Below are 21926 nucleotides of genomic sequence, written 5' to 3' on the forward strand. Positions count from 1 at the left end.
GTGAGCTCTGCATGTCTGTTAGTTTGTTTTGATGGAGCTCAGGTGAGCTCTGCATGCCTGTTAGTTTGTTTTGATGGAGCTCAGGTGAGCTCTGCATGCCTGTTAGTTTGTTTTGAGGGAGCTCAGGTGAGCTCTGCATGTCTGTTAGTTTGTTTTGATGGAGCTCAATTGATGGAGCTCATGTCTGTTAGTTTGTTTTGATGGAGCTTGAGCTCTGCATGCCTGTTAGTTTGTTTTGATGGAGCTCAGGTGAGCTCTGCATGCCTGTTAGTTTGTTTTGATGGAGCTCAATTGAGCTCTGCATGTCTGTTAGTTTGTTTTGATGGAGCTCAGGTGAGCTCTGCATGCCTGTTAGTTTGTTTTGATGGAGCTCAGGTGAGCTCTGCATGCCTGTTAGTTTGTTTTGATGGAGCTCAGGTGAGCTCTGCATGCCTGTTAGTTTGTTTTGAGGGCTGCCTGTTAGTTTGTTTTGATGGAGCTCAGGTGAGCTCAGTTTTGAGGGCGCTCAGGTGAGCTCTGCATGCCTGTTAGTTTGTTTTGATGGAGCTCAGATGAGCTCTGCCTGCCTGTTAGTTTGTTTTGATGGAGCTCAGGTGAGCTCTGCATGCCTGTTAGTTTGTTTTGATGGAGCTCAATTGAGCTCTGCATGTCTGTTAGTTTGTTTTGATGGAGCTCAGGAGAGCTCTGCATGCCTGTTAGTTTGTTTTGAGGGAGCTCAGGTGAGCTCTGCATGCCTGTTAGTTTGTTTTGAGGGAGCTCAGGAGAGCTCTGCATGCCTGTTAGTTTGTTTTGAGGGAGCTCAGGAGAGCTCTGCCTGCCTGTTAGTTTGTTTTGAGGGAGCTCAGGTGAGCTCTGCCTGCCTGTTAGTTTGTTGGGAGTTTGAGTTTGTTTATTTTCTTAAAGGACCAGTGGCCTGACTGCTCTCTAATAAAAGTGTGTCACTGACAGGCTTATGACTCCATTTCTGACTTGACCCGCACCATAATGGTGTTAGATATCCTAAAGTGGTTTAAAGTCATTACCATGACCACAAGTTGAAATACCGATATGCACAGACAGGAGATGAGAGATTTTGATTAGCTAGATAAAGCCAAGATAGTAAAGCCATGGTTAACCAACAGTATGCATCAGAGACCTTGTACTGCCTTGGTTAGCAGAGTGTGTCTTTACTTCTTCAGTCATGACCCTTGGCTGTAGATTATGATGAGAAGATATTAAGCTGAGTGTTTGAATGGTGGCTCTAATAAGAACATAAGAAAGTTTAAAAACGAGAGGAGGCTATTCGGCCCATCTTGCTTGTTTGGTTGTTAGTAGCTTATTGATCCCAGAATCTCCTCAGGCAGCTTCTTGAAGGATCCCAGTGTGTCAGCTTCAATAACATTACTGGGGAGTTGGTTCCAGATAATCACTAGTCTCTCTGTAAAAAAAAAGTGTCTCCTATTTTCTGTTCTGAATGCCCCGTTATCTAATCTCCATTTGTGACCCCTGGTCCTTGTTTCTTTTTTCAGGTCGAAAAAGTCCCTTGGGTCGACATTGTCAATACCTTTTAGAATTTTGAATGCTTGAATCAGATCACCACGTAGTCTTCTTTGTTCAAGACTGAATAGATTCAATTCTTTAAGTCTGTCTGCATATGACTTTAAACACAGAATAATTGTGGTCACTCTTCTTTGCACTCTTTCTAGAGCAGCAATATCCTTTTTGTAGCAAGGTGACCAGAACTGATCACAATATTCAAGATGAGGTCTTACTAATGCATTGTAAAGTTTTAACATTACTTCCCTTGATTTAAATTCAACACTTTTCACTATATATCCGAGCATCCTGTTGGCCTTTTTTATAGCTTCCCCACATTGTCTAGATGAAGACATTTCTGAGTCAACACAAACTCCTAGGTCTTTTTCATAGATTCCTTCTCCAATTTCAGTATCTTCCATATGATATTTATAATGTACATTTTTATTTCCTGTGTACAGTACCTTACATTTTTCTCTAGTAAATGTAATTTGCCATGTGTCTGCCCAGTTCTGAATCTTGTCCAGATCATTTTGAATGACCTCTGCTGTTGCAACAGTGTTTGCCACTCCTTCAATTTTTGTGTTCTCTGCAAATTTAAGTTAGCTTATTATACTAGAATCTAAGTCATTAGTGTAGATCAATGTGTCAAGATGATGTGGTTAAACTACACTTGTAAGTCTTTCAGATGTTTCTGTCTTTGCGTCTGCTTGTCAGTGGTACAGAAGTTCAGTGAATGTGTAGGTTCCTTTCTCTCCTTTCTCCTACAGCAGTTAGCAGTTTCATTCTTAGATGCTGTGCTGCAGCACTATATATGAGCACTGAAGCTCTGTTGTTCTTCAAGTTGAGAGGTCTGTCACCTTGACAACATTTCCTCTCCTCCACGCTGGCTGTGCTTAATTGCAGCGCAGTGCTAGGATTTATTCAGTCCTACACGAAAGATGTAGTCTATCATTTCAATTAAAAAAGAGCTTTAAATCTTGAAAAGCTGAATGAATGAATCTGAAACCCCGGTAGAGATCATTATTTCTGCTTTTGGGACAGAGAAGGTCCTAATATATCCTTCTAGGATGGGTAAGTCATTGGCAATGTGGTAAAATAAAAGAATGAGAGGCAGTTTTTCATTTAATTTACCTAAAATTAATATTTATAAAAGATAGGTGTAGTTATAAGACAAATGGCATAACTAGAGTTTTACACATTGGATTAACACAACAGTGGTGTCGTTGCATTGAACAAGACCTGTGCTTTTATTGAATATATCACAGTGTGGGGTAATATGATCATCTGACATTATTAGTGTAGAATTCTGATTGTCTCAAACCCTTGCAAGTTACACATCTATGGAAATCTTTTTTGCCTCACCTTTTATATTACACATCAATATGTTCAATATTTGAATAACTATTGGTATCTGTGCTCTTACAGAAATTATTGTATTCTTCAATGGTACCCATTAGGTCTCTCTGAATGTATCGTTATGCAATAACATTAGAAATGCGTGCAGCCAAGGAGAAGCCATATTAATGGGGAATTTCAACTTCTCCCATATAAAATGGGAAAACCCGGTGGGGAGCACGACAGACAAAATCGAAATGGTGGAAATGATAAATGACTAGAGGGGAGACATGTATTTAGTCTTTTCAAATAACAAAGACAGAATAACTAAAACAGAGGTCAGAGAACCATTGGCAAACTCAGACCACAACATGGTCTCATTTGAAGTGCTTTTTAAAACCCAAAAAGTAATGGCTAAAGCTTGTAGCAATTCCCATGCTACATAATGTGGGTGTAGGTCTCATCCACCTGTCCTTTTAATCAGGGTCAGTAACCTGGCCATGTTAAAACTTCATTAAGAACATAAGAACATAAGAAAGGTTACAAACGAGAGGAGGCCATTCGGCCCATCTTGCTCGTTTGGTTGTTAGTAGCTTATTGATCCCAGAATCTCATCAAGAAGCTTCTTCAAGGATCCCAGGGTGTCAGCTTCAACTAACAATACTGGGGAGTTGATTCCAGACCCTCACAATTCTCTATGTAAAAAAGTGCCTCCTATTTTCTGTTCTGAATGCCCCTTTGTCTAATCTCCATTTGTGACCCCTGGTCCTTGTTTCTTTTTTCAGGTCGAAAAAGTCCCTTGGGTTGACATTGTCAATACCTTTTAGTATTTTTAATGCTTGAATTAGGTCGCCACGTATTCTTTGTTCAAGACTGAATAGATTCAATTCTTGAACAGCGGACAGCTCATGAGATTATGTGAGGTGAGAGTTGTGAGCGGGGAACAGCGGATAGCTCGTGAGACTATGTGAGGTGAGAGTCATGAGCGGGGAACAGCGGACAGCTCGTGAGATTATGTGAGGTGAGAGTCATGAGCGGGGAACTATATTAGCCCACACTGTGATATATTCAATAAAAGCACAGGTCTTGTTCAAAGCAATGACACCACTGTTGTGTTAATCCAATGTGTAAAACTCTAGTTATGCCTCTAATTGTTTTATTTTACCACAATGCCAATGACGTACCCATCCTAGAAGGATGTATTAGGACCTTGTCTGTCCCAAAAACACAGAAAAAATTTATCTCTACCGGGGTTTGAGATTCATAAACGAATTTAGTACTCAGATGATAGTCTAATGCTCTACCCTGGTAATTGTCTCATTACAATGCATCAGACTGGTCTCATGCTGTCAGTGTATTAAGAGACTGCGTCACTGCAGTTACAGACCTTCGGAATGTTGCTGACATCCTGAAATATATTCTAAAAATGTAAACTGTAAAAACATGCATCCACCACAGAGATTAAGCAAATTTACAGACCTTGAGAATGCAATCCTGTCTTAATGTGACAAGAACACCTGTCATACCGGTACAGAGAACCTTATTTATGAAGGGAATGTTATTCAAAGGGCACACTGCTTCTTCAAGGTTTTACAGGCGTTTAATGCTTACTGTACTGTCATTTTGTAATATCCTTGGGTGCCCTGTGTTAATTATTAATGAAAGTGTCCAGTTTCCATTAAGTGAAATCCACACTTACAGAGCAAATGAATAACATCCAGGGTCTCTTCTACTGCTGGTTTATTCCCAGGGGCCAAACATGTCAAGTTGGAGTCTGGCTCCCTGGCTCACTGGTGCTGTAATTAGAACTGCTTGACGGCTTCCACCCATTTCACATTCTGAAAAGACCAAATTCCATTCACAGAGCAGAACCGTAATGGTGGTATCTCAAGAAAGTGCTGTTGGATTTACTTGATTTGAAAGCACCCTGAGTGCTGTAAATACACATAAATAATACTCAGTCCTTGTAGACCCTTCTCTCCCCATCCCCAATACTGACAGGGTGTATGGAGGTTTTCTGACTGAAGGTCTGTCTGTATGAACCACTTACATAATGCATATCTAGGGAACTGCTTATCCAAGAATTGACCAACTTGAAAAGGACATTATTTAGCATGATATATTGAGTGTGTCAGAATCTGGGGGTATATGGTCGCATGATGATCAACTTATGCTACTGGGGGGACGAATGACATGCTTGTCTTGTTTTCCCTTTTAGAGAAAAGAAATATATGCAAACACTGAAGTGGAAAATGTGACTGTGTTGATTTGACAGTATGCAACAACAGAGAGGGTGAGTCAGAGTTGCAGGTCAGAGCTCCTTTTCAAGCCTGCCTCCCCAGGGAGAGGATTTATAACCGGAAGATTTGCAGACAAGCAGCTGTGTCTGCAGCATTCCAGTAGCACTGTTATTGCTCTGGTTTGATGTCTTTATTGTGTTCAGTTTATTCTAACAGTCACATATTCTACAAAAAAACCTATATAACATAATGAAGATATTTTATTTAACATCATGCAATCAAAGAAACAATAGAATGATACCTCAAACGTCTACTGGAAGCCATAATAGTAGTTTAATATTTGTGTTAGAATGTTAGATTTCTAAATGTCAAATGTTTCCATTTTTGTCAGTTTTCCGTTAAGTATATGGAAAGTTACAAATTGTAATTCAATATGTTAATGTAAAGTTATTCAACAGGTTTCATTCGACTTTATGAAACACAATGAGTTAATTCAATGGGATGATGCAAAACCTTTGGCTACAGCTGTGCACATGAGAGTTTGATGACAATTAAACTGCTATTTATTATAGTCTGGGAATGAGAAAGGCCAGTTGGTCCATCAAGGCTTGTCTTGGATTAACTTTATCTGTACAAGTCATGATTTTAAAGACTTCAATTATCCCCTCTTTCCCTTCTTTTTTCTAGGCTGAAGCTTTTTAATTATGTTTTAGAACCCTCAGAACTTTCATCCACCAATCAGGAATCTCTAATGTAGGCCACTATTATTTTAGCAGGTGTAGTTCCAGATACCAAGTTTTAAAATAAAAAATGCAGGTTTACTCTAACGTGTTTCTTTCAAAACTGGATACAGTATATAACTCACGGAACAGCACAACAGGTAGGATTCATTGTATTAGCTACAAGCACTTTAAATAGTGCAACATTCAAATCTTGAATTGAATGAGGTAACACTAGGAGTTCAAATACAATATCCAGCTGGCAGCTCATAAAACAGATAAAAGTGAGTTCTTCTTTTTGCATTGTCAAGAGGTGCAAACATCTCAGCTGCTTGCACTTTTCAAAATGAGGCTGTTCTTGAGATGCTCTTTTTCATACATTGGATACTTACCCTCTTCTATGCAAGTGCTGTTTTACCTTTGTGATGAATAAAAAGTGCTGCAAATCTCCTTGACTGCTGACCCTGCCCTAATGCTGGCTGCTTCATGCTGCTGCCAGGGTTTATAAATGGTCCCTCAGAATCAGGTTGAGGTAACTGGATGGTTCAGTTCTTTCTCTTCTTGCGCAGTCCAGGTGCAGGACTCCTCATCCATATGAAAACAACTGGGGTCCCGAGTCGCTGGGAAGAGAGGCACGGCCATTTCTTACCAGAGCCAGGCGGATTAATCAAGGTGACAGAGTGAACACAGAGCTGCTTGGACAGCGATTCACCCTGTGAACAAAATGATAATAATGCAACAACAAAAAATAGTGGGGGCAAATGGGTAAATGTGGAATGGCTTGCTGAATTCAGATTTGTTTCCTGTCCTGAGGTCAAATTGAGATACTTTATTGTATCACATTAAAAATATTACCTGTCAATAAGGCCTTGTGATAGGATTTGACTGAATAGACACATTGCTGTGCTGGGATTGTGAATGTATGAACAGCAGCATTGACTCTGCTCACTAATTAGGTCAGGATATCATGGGATTCAGAGTATTCCCATGTGTCAGGATGTCATGGGTTTCACAGCATTCCCATGTGTCAGATCATGGATTTTAGAGTATTGCCATGTGTAAAAGCATATCAAAGTGTGCTAAAGCACAGTGAAAGCATGGTAAAGCATAGGTAAGCATTGTGAAGCACAGAGAGATATGGTAAAGCACATTAATAAACATGGCAAACCAGGGTAAACTATGGTAAATGTGTTGTATAGCCATTGGAAAAGCATGGTAGAACAACAAACATACTGTAGTAAACTTTTATAAGGACTGCAAAGGTCATTATAAACCTGATTTGAGCATGTGTGCTGTACCAGTAGAATTGTTTAGGTAGGTTATATTATAGATACAATCATAAGACACTTACTAGTGCTGCTTCCAATACAAAGTCCCTATCAAGCCTATTCTTGTACAACATCTATATCTAGATTTTCTATAAATACTGTAACTTTGAACGTCATCCACCACCCAGGCCTTAGATAAAGGTTAATCTTCCAATGCACTTTTCAATATTGGTGATAACAGTAACAAAGCTGTTCCATAGCGGAGAGTGGGAGTGAGGATGTCTGACTTCAAAAGGTTTGCTCACAAAGCTCTGGCCTTGGCCGGCTTCCCACTCGATAATTTACTGGAGTGTTCACATGACAACACAGCGATGCACGGCCCTGCCTCTCTCTGAGGAGTGTTCACATGACAACACAGCGATGCACAGCCCTGCCTCTCTCTGAGGAGTGCTCACATGACAACACAGCGATGCACAGCCCTGGCTCTCTCTGAGGAGTGTTCACATGACAACACAGCGATGCACAGCCCTGCCTCTCTCTGAGGAGTGTTCACATGACAACACAGCGATGCACGGCTCTGCCTCTCTCTGAGGAGTGTTCACATGACAACACAGCGATGCACAGCCCTGCCTCTCTCTGAGGAGTGTTCACATGACAACACAGCGATGCACGGCCCTGCCTCTCTCTGAGGAGTGTTCACATGACAACACAGCGATGCACAGCCCTGCCTCTCTCTGAGGAGTGTTCACATGACAACACAGCGATGCACAGCCCTGCCTCTCTCTGAGGAGTGTTCACATGACAACACAGCGATGCACGGCCCTGCCTCTCTCTGAGGAGTGTTCACATGACAACACAGCGATGCACGGCCCTGCCTCTCTCTGAGGAGTGTTCACATGACAACACAGCGATGCACGGCCCTGCCTCTCTCTGAGGAGTGTTCACATGACAACACAGCGATGCACGGCCCTGCCTCTCTCTGAGGAGTGTTCACATGACAACACAGCGATGCACGGCCCTGCCTCTCTCTGAGGAGTGTTCACATGACAACACAGCGATGCACGGCCCTGCCTCTCTCTGAGGAGTGTTCACATGACAACACAGCGATGCACGGCCCTGCCTCTCTCTGAGGAGTGTTCACATGACAACACAGCGATGCACGGCCCTGCCTCTCTCTGAGGAGTGTTCACATGACAACACAGCGATGCACGGCCCTGCCTCTCTCTGAGGAGTGTTCACATGACAACACAGCGATGCACGGCCCTGCCTCTCTCTGAGGAGTGTTCACATGACAACACAGCGATGCACAGCCCTGCCTCTCTCTGAGGAGTGTTCACATGACAACACAGCGATGCACGGCCCTGCCTCTCTCTGAGGAGTGTTCACATGACAACACAGCGATGCACGGCCCTGCCTCTCTCTGAGGAGTGTTCACATGACAACACAGCGATGCACGGCCCTGCCTCTCTCTGAGGAGTGTTCACATGACAACACAGCGATGCACGGCCCTGCCTCTCTCTGAGGAGTGTTCACATGACAACACAGCGATGCACGGCCCTGCCTCTCTCTGAGGAGTGTTCACATGACAACACAGCGATGCACGGCCCTGCCTCTCTCTGAGGAGTGTTCACATGACAACACAGCGATGCACGGCCCTGCTTCTCTCTGAGGAGTGTTCACATGACAACACAGCGATGCACGGCCCTGCCTCTCTCTGAGGAGTGTTCACATGACAACACAGCGATGCACGGCCCTGCCTCTCTCTGAGGAGTGTTCACATGACAACACAGCGATGCACGGCCCTGCCTCTCTCTGAGGAGTGTTCACATGACAACACAGCGATGCACGGCACTGCCTCTCTCTGAGGAGTGTTCACATGACAACACAGCGATGCACAGCCCTGCCTCTCTCTGAGGAGTGTTCACATGACAACACAGCGATGCACGGCCCTGCCTCTCTCTGAGGAGTGTTCACATGACAACACAGCGATGCACAGCCCTGCCTCTCTCTGAGGAGTGTTCACATGACAACACAGCGATGCACAGCCCTGCCTCTCTCTGAGGAGTGTTCACATGACAACACAGCGATGCACGGCCCTGCCTCTCTCTGAGGAGTGTTCACATGACAACACAGCGATGCACGGCCCTGCCTCTCTCTGAGGAGTGTTCACATGACAACACAGCGATGCACGGCACTGCCTCTCTATGAGGAGTGTTCACATGACAACACAGCGATGCACGGCCCTGCCTCTCTCTGAGGAGTGTTCACATGACAACACAGCGATGCACGGCCCTGCCTCTCTCTGAGGAGTGTTCACATGACAACACAGCGATGCACGGCCCTGCCTCTCTCTGAGGAGTGCGCACATGACAACACAGCGATGCACGGCCCTGCCTCTCTCTGAGGAGTGTTCACATGACAACACAGCGATGCACGGCCCTGCCTCTCTCTGAGGAGTGTTCACATGACAACACAGCGATGCACGGCCCTGCCTCTCTCTGAGGAGTGTTCACATGACAACACAGCGATGCACGGCCCTGCCTCTCTCTGAGGAGTGTTCACATGACAACACAGCGATGCACGGCCCTGCCTCTCTCTGAGGAGTGTTCACATGACAACACAGCGATGCACGGCCCTGCCTCTCTCTGAGGAGTGTTCACATGACAACACAGCGATGCACGGCCCTGCCTCTCTCTGAGGAGTGTTCACATGACAACACAGCGATGCACGGCCCTGCCTCTCTCTGAGGAGTGTTCACATGACAACACAGCGATGCACGGCCCTGCCTCTCTCTGAGGAGTGTTCACATGACAACACAGCGATGCACGGCCCTGCCTCTCTCTGAGGAGTGTTCACATGACAACACAGCGATGCACGGCCCTGCCTCTCTCTGAGGAGTGTTCACATGACAACACAGCGATGCACGGCCCTGCCTCTCTCTGAGGAGTGTTCACATGACAACACAGCGATGCACAGCCCTGCCTCTCTCTGAGGAGTGTTCACATGACAACACAGCGATGCACGGCCCTGCCTCTCTCTGAGGAGTGTTCACATGACAACACAGCGATGCACGGCCCTGCCTCTCTCTGAGGAGTGTTCACATGACAACACAGCGATGCACGGCCCTGCCTCTCTCTGAGGAGTGTTCACATGACAACACAGCGATGCACGGCCCTGCCTCTCTCTGAGGAGTGTTCACATGACAACACAGCGATGCACGGCCCTGCCTCTCTCTGAGGAGTGTTCACATGACAACACAGCGATGCACGGCCCTGCCTCTCTCTGAGGAGTGTTCACATGACAACACAGCGATGCACGGCCCTGCCTCTCTCTGAGGAGTGTTCACATGACAACACAGCGATGCACGGCCCTGCTTCTCTCTGAGGAGTGTTCACATGACAACACAGCGATGCACGGCCCTGCTTCTCTCTGAGGAGTGTTCACATGACAACACAGCGATGCACGGCCCTGCTTCTCTCTGAGGAGTGTTCACATGACAACACAGCGATGCACGGCCCTGCCTCTCTCTGAGGAGTGTTCACATGACAACACAGCGATGCACGGCCCTGCTTCTCTCTGAGGAGTGTTCACATGACAACACAGCGATGCACAGCCCTGCCTCTCTCTGAGGAGTGTTCACATGACAACACAGCGATGCACGGCCCTGCCTCTCTCTGAGGAGTGTTCACATGACAACACAGCGATGCACGGCCCTGCCTCTCTCTGAGGAGTGTTCACATGACAACACAGCGATGCACGGCCCTGCCTCTCTCTGAGGAGTGTTCACATGACAACACAGCGATGCACGGCCCTGCTTCTCTCTGAGGAGTGTTCACATGACAACACAGCGATGCACGGCCCTGCTTCTCTCTGAGGAGTGTTCACATGACAACACAGCGATGCACGGCCCTGCTTCTCTCTGAGGAGTGTTCACATGACAACACAGCGATGCACGGCCCTGCTTCTCGCTGAGGATTGTTCACGTTGACAACACAGTGATGCACAGCCCTACCTCTCTCTGAGTGCTCACATTGACAACACAGCGAGGTACAACCTTTCCTCTCTCTGAGGAGTGTTCACATTGATAATACAGTGATGCACAGCCCTGCCTCTCTTTGAGGAGTGTTCACAGTAACAACACAGCAATGCACAGCCCTGCCTCTCTTTGTGGCTTGGTTATGCATGTGTCACCAGTCTCCTCCTCCAGTTTGCAAATACATTTAAACAAATGATCCTCCCCTAGACAACATCATGCTTTTAAATACCATGAGATACCATTACTGTCTGAATTTAGTAGACCTGCCTGTTGTGCTGCCTTGGCAGATATTAAAACACTGGCTTGTCTGACAGTGAGTCCACACTTCACATAATTTATCACAGTAATTTTCCTGCAGAATTTAAAATGAAAGAAAACTTTAGCTTGGAGACACAGAGACACTGAAACATTTAATACACGACAGTAAAACAGTCTATTGTGTGCCCAACAAGACAAAAGTAATCAGACAAAACTATATAGAATAACTGGAAAAAAATGAAACATCTAATGAGCATCAGATGAATAAAAGACAGACCTGGTGGAGTGTCTTCATTTCTTTTCTAAATTAACATTATTTAAGGAAACTAATTTGATGTGTGCACAATACTAATAAGTATGTTAGCACATTTCCAGTTATTGATTCCAGGTTTCTGCCAGAATGTAGGAAAGAACCCTTGAGTGAATGCGCAGAAGTCCAGATATTTGGAAAGGCCTCAGTTTATTTTCCATCACATTCTTCGTTACTCCATCCTCACAATCGAGTACACAAACCACAGATAGCCAATAAATGCATATTATTGTAAGAGTTCCCATATCCCTGCACAACTATTAACTGCCATGCTGTACTTGTTCAACTCTCTTCTTATACACACTGCCTCTCCTCTGCTGGGAGGTGGAGTTTGATGTCAGTCTCTCAAGAGCTCCAAACCTTAGTGGTGCACAGCTAATATTAATATATAAGGGATCATTACAAATATATATATTCAAAAGTTGCACACATAAAGCTTACACATGTATTGTTAGACATAGTAATGTAGCAGCTAGTTATAAACATAAATCAGATAGTGATTGGTTACCTGATGTTCCGTCTTCAGGAGAAGATTCAGGTAGCATTTCTCACTCCCACTCTCAAGCGACTATCTGAAATATCTTGCCTAACTGTGTGTGTGAAGTTGAATTTTGTGGGCTCTGCTTCCACTGTTTTCCTACAATATCTAAACACCATCAATTTCAGACACAGAACTTACATTTCTTCTGCACGTGGTCAAATGCACCCCCTTCATCAATTCCTTGTTCCTTTGTGTCCTGCGTTGCTTGAACTGGAAAACTTCTTCGCTCTTGCTGCTGAACTTGAGCACAGCGTTCTCAAGTGTGCTCATGTCATAATGTCACACATGACACTAGTTAAATGACAGGCAACCACTAATGGTAAGTTTAATGACTAGTACCATATTTGTAGCCGACCATGCCAGTATTTGTCTTTGGAGGGTAAGGTCCTCCTAACACTAACCAGGTCTTTCCTTCCTTTAGCAGGTTCTTTAGATTCCCAGGATCCACCACAACACCAACACAGAGGAAAGTATAATCAAAGTTACCATTTTTTATTTGGTTAACAAGGCAAAAACAAGTAGGGATAACTCATTGAGCAAATGTACACAAAGTTTTTTTAAATATTATTTAGAACAACGTCCTTCAAACAAGTTTCTTCTTAACTGGTAGAATTGAGATTGTAGTGTCATAAATGTAAATATATCTATTAATAATTCTGGTATGGTTGTTGTCCGAGGTCAGAGTCATGGAGTGATGTCACCGAGGATGAAGACCTCCTCTAGCGTCCAAACTGAATCTAGAGTGGGAGATCCCAGGAAACCTGGGAGGGGGCAAAACAGTAAAGACATTCAGGGTCCAGCACATATACAGGTAAGTTGGTTAGTTATGATTTCACACACACTCCCAGTTAGTCTGGGTCACCTCCCTTTTCACTGTGTTTAACCCATGTAGCTCTTCTTCTATGCTAGGCTTCGGTCACTGTCCCTCCCCCTCTCAACGCAGGTGCCACCCTTTGTGCCTCATCTCTCACTCTACACTCAATAATGATCAACTCCACTGCCGCTGATCACAGCTCAAGAAGCCTTATTTAACACACAAAAGGCTGGCTCAGCACAGGGTATGTATTCCGTAATGGGGCTCAAACAGATTTAAAATGTAATTATAATCATAAAAGAAAAATATTTAAAATATCACTTCCCTTACGTAGACAGACAGCCCCTGCTGCAGTCAGGGGATCCCAGTTGTTGCTAATCAATCACCTTGCAACTGATTCCAAACAGACACAAGATCAGATGGATGTAATCAGTAAGTAATTCAGCTGGGCTGGTCAACCCACTTCCTGTCTGAACACCCACTTCTCTCTCCTTAGGTATCCACCCTGTTCCACACTGCAACTCAAGGTTGGCAGACAATTCCCCAGCCCGGAACAATACAATCCACACACCGCTGTAACTTTCTTGTTAGACTCAATGAATGATCCACTTCCTGCTAAACCAAAGGATTTAGCAAAGCAGACAAAAAATTTTAAAAAGTCCCAGAATAAAATACAACAGTTCTCAATGTCCTGTTTCATTCCGTTCCTTATTTCTCAATTGCAGGGTACAACCTTCGACCAGCAGTAAAACACTAATACTAACACAAAGCTCCTGCAGCTGCTCCTGCTGCTCCTGCTCCTGCTACTGCACTACTAGCTGCTGCTGCTGCAGCTGCTCCTGCTACTGCTGCTCCTGCAGCTACTGCAGCTGCTCCTGCTGCTCCTGCTCCTGTAGCTTCTCAGCTGCTCCTGTAGCTACTCCTGCTCCTGCAACTACTGCAGCTGCTCCTGCTGCTCCTGCTCCTGTAGCTACTCCTGCTCCTGCAACTACTGCAGCTGCTCCTGCTGCTCCTGCTCCTGTAGCTTCTCCTGCTCCTGTAGCTACTCCTGCTCCTGCAACTACTGCAGCTGCTCCTGCTGCTCCTGCTCCTGCAACTACTGCAGCTGCTGCTGCTGCTGCTGCTGCTCCTGCTGCTCCTGCTCCTGCAACTACTGCAGCTGCTCCTGCTGCTCCTGCTCCTGTAGCTTCTCCTGCTCCTGTAGCTACTCCTGCTCCTGCAACTACTGCAGCTGCTCCTGCTGCTCCTGCTCCTGCAGCTACTCCTGCTCCTGCAACTACTGCAGCTGCTCCTGCTGCTCCTGCTCCTGCAGCTACTCCTGCTCCTGCAACTACTGCAGCTGCTCCTGCTGCTCCTGCTCCTGTAGCTACTCCTGCTCCTGCAACTACTGCAGCTGCTCCTGCTGCTCCTGCTCCTGCAGCTACTCCTGCTCCTGCAACTACTGCAGCTGCTCCTGCTGCTCCTGCAGCTACTCCTGCTCCTGCAACCACTCCTGCTGCTTCTGCAATCAATTGTGATCAAGAATGAGTTAAACCGCACAGTCGTTGAATGTGTAAAAAAAAACTAACAGTGATTCAGTGAAGCTGCTTATATATATATGCAATAAATAAAAAAGCCAAATAACTCTGACACAAAAAATCCAAACAATAAGTGCAAAAAAAATGAAAATAAACAATAAATACATTTTGTCACTTGTAACACTCGCAGTTTTTGTTAACCTACGTTGACCCCTACTATTAAAAGAAGAAAATGTTCCGTTCACACATTATTATTATCCTTCCCCCACAGTAATGTGCAACCAAAAGAAAATTCAAAGCTTTTTGGTTTACTTAACTTAACACATCGCCTATGTCCTGTCAACCTAACTCTTATACGCTCCAGAGAAAATACACTTCCCCGTAATTGCTAAAGAGTTTTGAGGTTGTATCTCTGAAGCTATGTAGGGGCAGTCCTTGCATGCAGACTTCATTGGAACACAAGCTGTGCAACACACAGCCATGTTGGTGACTTAGGTCCTTCTTTAAGATCTGGGCCAATATGCAAGTAATATGAGTTGCTGAGACAGTCTTGCTAACAAGCAGTATGGAATGGAACCTCAGAGTTGGGCAAACCTCTGTGTGGCAAGGATGGGCTTGTGGTGACGTCAGACCAGGGAATACACAAGCACTGAGAGTGAACCACTGATGCACGTGTTTACTGCAAATGAAAATAGTGAAACAAAACAGAACAAAAATGGCACAATGGCCAAAAGAAACTGACAAAACAAACACTGAACAAACTCCAAAACAAGTGTCTTGCTAGTCCTTCCAGAACGAGTAGCAATTGTTTACTTTTTTTATCCTTCTTTCTCCTGTCTCTCTTCTTTCTCCCTGAACACCCAGCCCTGAGTGAGAGATGCCTGCCTCTTTATGCAGCTGTGCCAGGACTCAATTGCTTGTTAATTATTCAGTCAAGTCCAGGCATAGCCTGTATTTGAAATATTTATGAAAACACTCATGCCCAACTACACATATACATTTTAAATCACCTGTGTTACATAACCCAAACAACACAAAATAACACAAAACAGAATAAGTACAGGACTATTGTACCCCACCACAATCTGGTAGGTCATTTCTTTGGCAGTAATGAATGGTAACTTGAGTTCAGCTGTTCACAGACTGATGCCTAACGAGGGAATATCTTTCAGATGACTACGCCCTGTCCACTCTGGCACCATTTATTACAGAACTCATTACTGCTGTGGGACACTGAAAAATCTTTCATTCAATTAGTCGATACTGGAAGAGTTTGGCTTCTACTGAGGTTTGAAACAGTGCTGCCTTGGGATCTTTGATCTCCACCATTCACTGAAATATTGGCCCTGCTTTGTCAGCGTGTTTGTCTGTATTTCTAGGCTGCTTGGATCACTTCCATGTATTCCTGCTAAGGTGTGATTTGCATGCTGTAGCAAGGTGCGGGCTGGATTATGTTGTACGTATAATGACACAGGATACAAATGCATCGGAATGTTTTGAGCATTAAGTGACAAATGTTATTAACCCTATCCCTACAATGGAGCAAAGATCTTTCATTTGTCTTTGTTTCTTCTCTGGTTGAATAGAGACTGGAGTTTTTGCAGAACCACTTTGATTAATGGTTAAAAATAAGTACAAATTATTTTTACTCATACAAATATTTTTGACAGTGATCTCCCTCCATAGTGTTTTGGGTGGATACCATATGTTTTTCAAAGATCCCAAATTTCAGTGTGCTGGAAAACATCTTTTTATATTATTATTATTTTTTTGATATTTTTTGGGGGTCTTCTTTTAAACAAATTGGGAGTCTGTGTCGTCTGATTGTCTGTGTCTGTCGCACTCCACACAGTGAACACAATAACCTTGACTCAGCACCAACTTATTATGGCCTTCTACCCTTCTATAGATGTTTCGGATTGCTTTGGCTATATTCCAGTAAACACCTGCTTTTATAGAGAGCATTTTAACCTTGCAGGTGCTATGTGATTTGGTTTATGAACATCTATTTGCAATATGGTATCTGGTACTATAGTGGGCTCTACCTTCAACATGTCCTTAACCTTCATTAAGCAAGGATATGAGGAGGCATACAGTGCTGGATATATCCAGTGCAGCTATATTAACAACAGTCACCCACCGGTCACACTGCAGACCCAATGCTGTTAAACTGACAGAGCTGTGAAAACAGCTTCTCTGCATCAGGAAATAAAAATGTCAAAAAGTAAAACACATCCCAAACTCTGCAGCCCACAGAGTGTAATACCATCAGGCATTACAGGCTCTATATCTGCACTGACACATTCCATACACAATAGAAAACAGAATACCATCACAGAGGCTCTCTATCTGCACTGACACATACCATACACAATAGAAAACAGAGTGTAATACCATCACAGAGGCTCTCTATCTGCACTGACACATACCACACACAATAGAAAACAGAGTGTAATACCATCACAGAGGCTCTCTATCTGCACTGACACATACCATACACAATAAAAAACAAAATACCATCACAGAGGCTCTCTATCTGCACTGACACATACCACACACAATAGAAAACAGAGTGTAATACCATCACAGAGGCTCTCTATCTGCACTGACACATACCATACACAATAGAAAACAGAATACCATCACATAGGCTCTCTATCTGCACTGACACATACCGTAAGGGCTGATGATACAGTCTCTATATGGGACAGCTGACATGGCTGATGGTACAGTCTCTATATAGGACAGCTCTCTATAGGACATAAGAGGATGTAGCAAGGTGATTGTACCTTTGTTATGGTTAACGCTGAACCGGAAGGAGAACCGTATTGTAAATCGTGAGTGTTTTGTTTGTTTTGTCGTGTCTAAATATATACTTGTTTGTTGTTATTAGACGGCTAACATGATCCGGAGCTGTCGCTACAGGCCAGCACAAAACCCAGACAACACTGCACTTGTTTCACGATTAATTGTATCTGCACCACGAGCACTACAGCATTCACTTTGGACTTGTGACTGTATCTGTGTATTGTGTGTGTATTAAATACCGTGTTTATTGTTTCAGGACTGAACCCTGTGGTTTTACTGAGCAATACGCATCATTGTGTATTTACTGTTGTCATGTGACTTTGGATTACAAATAAACCATCATTTCACCACTAACATTGTTGTTGTCATTCTCTTGAGCACTGCAGCACCTCTACACCTGTGCACTGCAAACCACTTTGCCACAAGACTATATTAAACAGCAGTACTTGGAGGTTAATTTGAGAAGCATCAAGATCCTCCATGAACACACACCAGAGCCATGTCCCATGCTTCTTCCACAAAATGGTAACTGGTGTCACTGCTTCATTTCTGTAACTAGTGGCTTCATTATGGTGTCTTATGATAATGATTAAGCTGTCAAGTGAAACTTTTGATTATTGGAATCAACAAAGGAAACTTGTCAAATTCAGCTTAATTCCTTGTTGTGTGATTGCTTCATACAGAGAAATACATAAATAAATCTTTAAATTTCTTTACACTGATGTACCTTTCCAGAGGTTCCTTGCAGGCTTCTCCACTGTACACTCCATAATGATGCCCCTGATTCATTAATCAAATAGTTCCAGTGGCTGAAATGAGATTGAGCTCCAGGAAAGGAGACTGTGGGATCATCCCAAATGACCTTCTGGTTGACCCCTCAGCAGCTTGGCCGCAATCTTCCACCTTTAGAGTAGAATCTCCTGAATGAGAAATGAGCTGTTCTGCTCTCAGCCTGCGCTTGAGAGTTACAGTGACCTTACCCTATCAACAAGGAACAACAGCCAGCTATGAGCAATCATACTGTTTGTGAAACCCTGACTCTGGTCTGACCTTATAAAAAGGAAACAGAGAAGGCTGCAGGCTCATTGAAATGCCACATAATGGTGGTGGTTAAGACAGAACCCTTGTGGTTAACAGGGAGCAATCTATGGGTTTACATGTACTGGCCAAAGTGATAGAGTGGATTGCATTAACATTCTGTCAGTGGCTCTTAAAAGGATTACAAGCAGGAGCCAGTGGTTTGTTGACAGGAATTTAGGCCAGTGATGGATGGGCTGTCAGGCAGCAGATAGTACGATTCAGCACGGAGGTCACTTTTAACGCAGCACAATAAAAAAAAAAAAAAAACAACAAAAAAAAACCGCAAGGCATGGAAACAACACATTATGAGGTAGTTATTCTTACGATACTGTGAAGGAAAAAAACAACAATGTTGTTCTTGTAGGCAGAGGCACTGGGCCAGCTTTTGTCAAGGTCATGTTTTCAATATAGAAATAAGCAGCTCAGATGGTTCTGTTAGGGTAGAGGTAGCTGGTGTTTACTGTAGTGTGTCTAAATTACATAAGAACATAGGAAAGGTTACAAACGAGAGGAGGCCATTCGGCCCATCTTGCTCATTTGGTTGTTAGTAGCTTATTGATCCCAGAATCTCATCAAGCAGCTTTTTGAAGGATCCCAGGGTGTCAGCTTCAACAACATTACTGGGGAGTTGATTCCAGACTCCCACAATTCTCTGTGTAAAAAAGTGTCTCCTATTTTCTGTTCTGAATGCCCCTTTATCTAATCTTCATTTGTGACCCCTGGTCTATGTTTCTTTTTTCAGGTCAAAAAAAGACCCTTGGGTCGACATTGTCAATTCCTTTTAGATTTTTGAATGCTTGAATCAGATCACTGTGTAGTCTTCAGTGTTCAGGATTGAATACATTCAATTTTTTTAGCCTGTATGCATATGACATGCCTTTTAAACCCAGAATAATTGTGGTCACTCTTCTTTGCACTCTTTATAGAGCAGCAATATCATTTTTGCATCGAGGTGACCAGAACTGAACACAATATTCTAGATGAGGTCTTACCAATGCATTGCAAAGTTTTAAGCTTCCCACATTGCCTAGATGAAAACATTTCTGAGTCAACATAAATGCTTAAATCTTTTTCATAGATTCCTTCCTTCCTAATCCATGTGCATGCATTTCCTTTAATCTCTACTGCGTTCAGTTTGAGAATTAATCTTTCATGCAGGACTTTGTCAAAAGCTTTCTGCAAATCTAAATAAACCATGTCATATGCTTTGCAATTATCCATTGTCGATGTTGCAAGATATCAAGCAGGTTAGTTAGACACAATCGCCCTTCCCTAAAACCATGCTGACTGTCTCCCAGGATACTGTTACCATATAGGTAATTTTCCATTTTGGATCTTATTATAGTTTCCATAAGTTTACATATAATAGAAGTCAGGCTTATTGGTCTGTAATTACCAGGTTCTGTTTTGTCTCCCTTTTTGTGGCTCGGTATTACATTTGCAATTCTCCAGTCTGTCGGTACAATCCCTGTGTCAAGAGACTGTTGCATGATCTTGGTTAGTGGTTTGTAAATAACTTCTTTCATTTATTTGAGTACTATTGGGAGGATCTCATCTGGCCCAGAGGATTTGTTTATTTTAAGAGCTCCTAGTCCCTTTAACACTTCTGCCTCTGTTATGCTAAAGTTATTTAAAACTGGATAGGAACAGGTCGACACGTGGGGCATGTTGTTCGTATCCTCCTTTGTAAAAATTATTCTTCTATGCTTGAAATCCTAAAGTTGCACTTGTGCAAGATCAATGGGTTTCTAATGTAATTACTGTTTAACATTTGTACTTTGCCTTTAGGATAAAAATTGAATATGCAGTACCTAGAGAAATTTGCACAGCAGTAGCATCATGATATCTTGAGAGGTGCTGCACAGAATGGTACACTTTGTACTCTTTATCCCTGTATCAATGGTTTAAACTGTGACAGGGCAGATTATAAATGGCTCAGGTGTGACAGGGCAGGGACAAGGGTTAAAGCAGGTCCTTGCAGGTAAACTGGCTACCCAGCCCTTCTCGAATCCAACCATGTAAGAATGTGGCTTGGATAGAAGAGAAATTGGGTTCTGTTTGGTTAGTCAGTTTACCAATTAACCAATCCATCTGCAATACAGTTGGATAGAAAAGTCTGTAATCAGCCTAGAAGCTGAGTTCAGGATTAGGGTTAGGGGTTAGGGGTTAGAGTTTAGGGTTAGTGTTAGGGTTAGGGTTGGGTTTGGGTTTGGGTTAGTGTTAGGGTTAGGGGTTAGGGTTAGGGTTAGGGTTAGGGTTAGGGTTGGGTTTGGGTTTGGGTTTGGGTTAGGGTTAGGGTTAGGGTTAGGGGTTAGGGTTAGGGTTAGGGTTAGGGTTAGGGTTAGGGTTAGGGTTAGGGTTAGGGTTAGGGTTAGGGTTTGGGTTTGGGTTTGGGTTAGGGTTAGGGTTAGGGTTAGGGTTAGGGTTAGGGTTAGGGTTTGGTTTTGGGTTTGGGTTAGGGTTAGGGTTAGGGTTAGGGTTAGGGTTAGGGTTAGGGTTAGGGTTAGGGTTAGGGTTAGGGTTGGGTTAGGGTTGGGTTTGGGTTTGGGTTTGGGTTAGGGTTAGGGGTTAGGGTTAGTGTTAGGGCTGTGCCAAGATGACGAGCAATTTCTGCTGGTTGGTGATGTAAAATTGCTGAAAAAGACCAATTAACTCTTCTTTTCAGTAAACAACATTGTCTTCGTGGTTATGCTATAGGACATTCATTGTATTAATTACTGGTGTCTTCACAAAGTAAATAAATAAATTCATAGACTTCGGAAAACATAATGCTTGATGAGTCGCTCTCCCAAGGCTCTTGAAAGATTTCTTACTTAGTGCTTTTTCTTAATCAATAATGAAGAGTTTGTGTTCCTGTGTTTGTAGAGGCGCTTTAGCCAGACGTCGTGCATTAAGGAGGCATCTGCCAGATAGAGGTTCAATTGGCACAGTAAAGTATGGAAGATTAACTTAAAATGTGAAAAATTACACAAGTGAACCTACAAATAAAAAAAAATAAGGTGGCAAAATAATTCTTGCAAATATATTTTACTGCAGTAATATTTAAGGCACAATAAGTTCCATAGTAAATATTGAATTATGTAGCCATTACTTACAGGCAAAGTGTCCAGTTTATAGAATATTTTAAAACATATTGTTAGAATGCTGCATGCTGATTGGTCCATCAGTGTTCCAAGCCATTATAATATCCAGTACAATGTCACAATTAGGAGCTACTTAGGAACAAGGGCGAATCATTGCACCAAAGAAAACGGCTGTCGAAATACCTGCTGTCATGGAAGATACTGAAAACATCAGGAAGTCTTTTCATAGCCTCCAGTTTATATTAATTTGCACTCCAAACCAGTTTGCTATTTTAAACAATACACCGTTTTGGTATTTTATTTGTAGTACATACTAGTCATTTTCTATAACTTCGGTTGGATCCAGTTGTCAGATATTCAGATTAATTTACTCTCAACTTTCTGCACTCTCCTGCTTTA

At 43.3% G+C, this 21926-nt stretch overlaps 1 long non-coding RNA gene across 1 annotated transcript in view; it reads left to right on the forward strand.

Annotated features, from left to right (window-relative positions):
* The window catches only part of LOC121314843, a 29411-nt gene extending 15655 nt beyond the window's left edge, over positions 1–13756 (forward strand). Inside the window, exons 2-4 of the long non-coding RNA XR_005950170.1 lie at positions 12647–13036; positions 13169–13283; positions 13536–13756. This is a non-coding gene — a long non-coding RNA (uncharacterized LOC121314843). The remainder of the gene's footprint in view (positions 1–12646; positions 13037–13168; positions 13284–13535) is intronic.
* Positions 13757–21926: the final 8170 nt, after the last annotated feature.

Source organism: Polyodon spathula, chromosome 1 (assembly GCF_017654505.1).
Source record: "Polyodon spathula isolate WHYD16114869_AA chromosome 1, ASM1765450v1, whole genome shotgun sequence".
NCBI lineage: Eukaryota > Metazoa > Chordata > Actinopteri > Acipenseriformes > Polyodontidae > Polyodon > Polyodon spathula.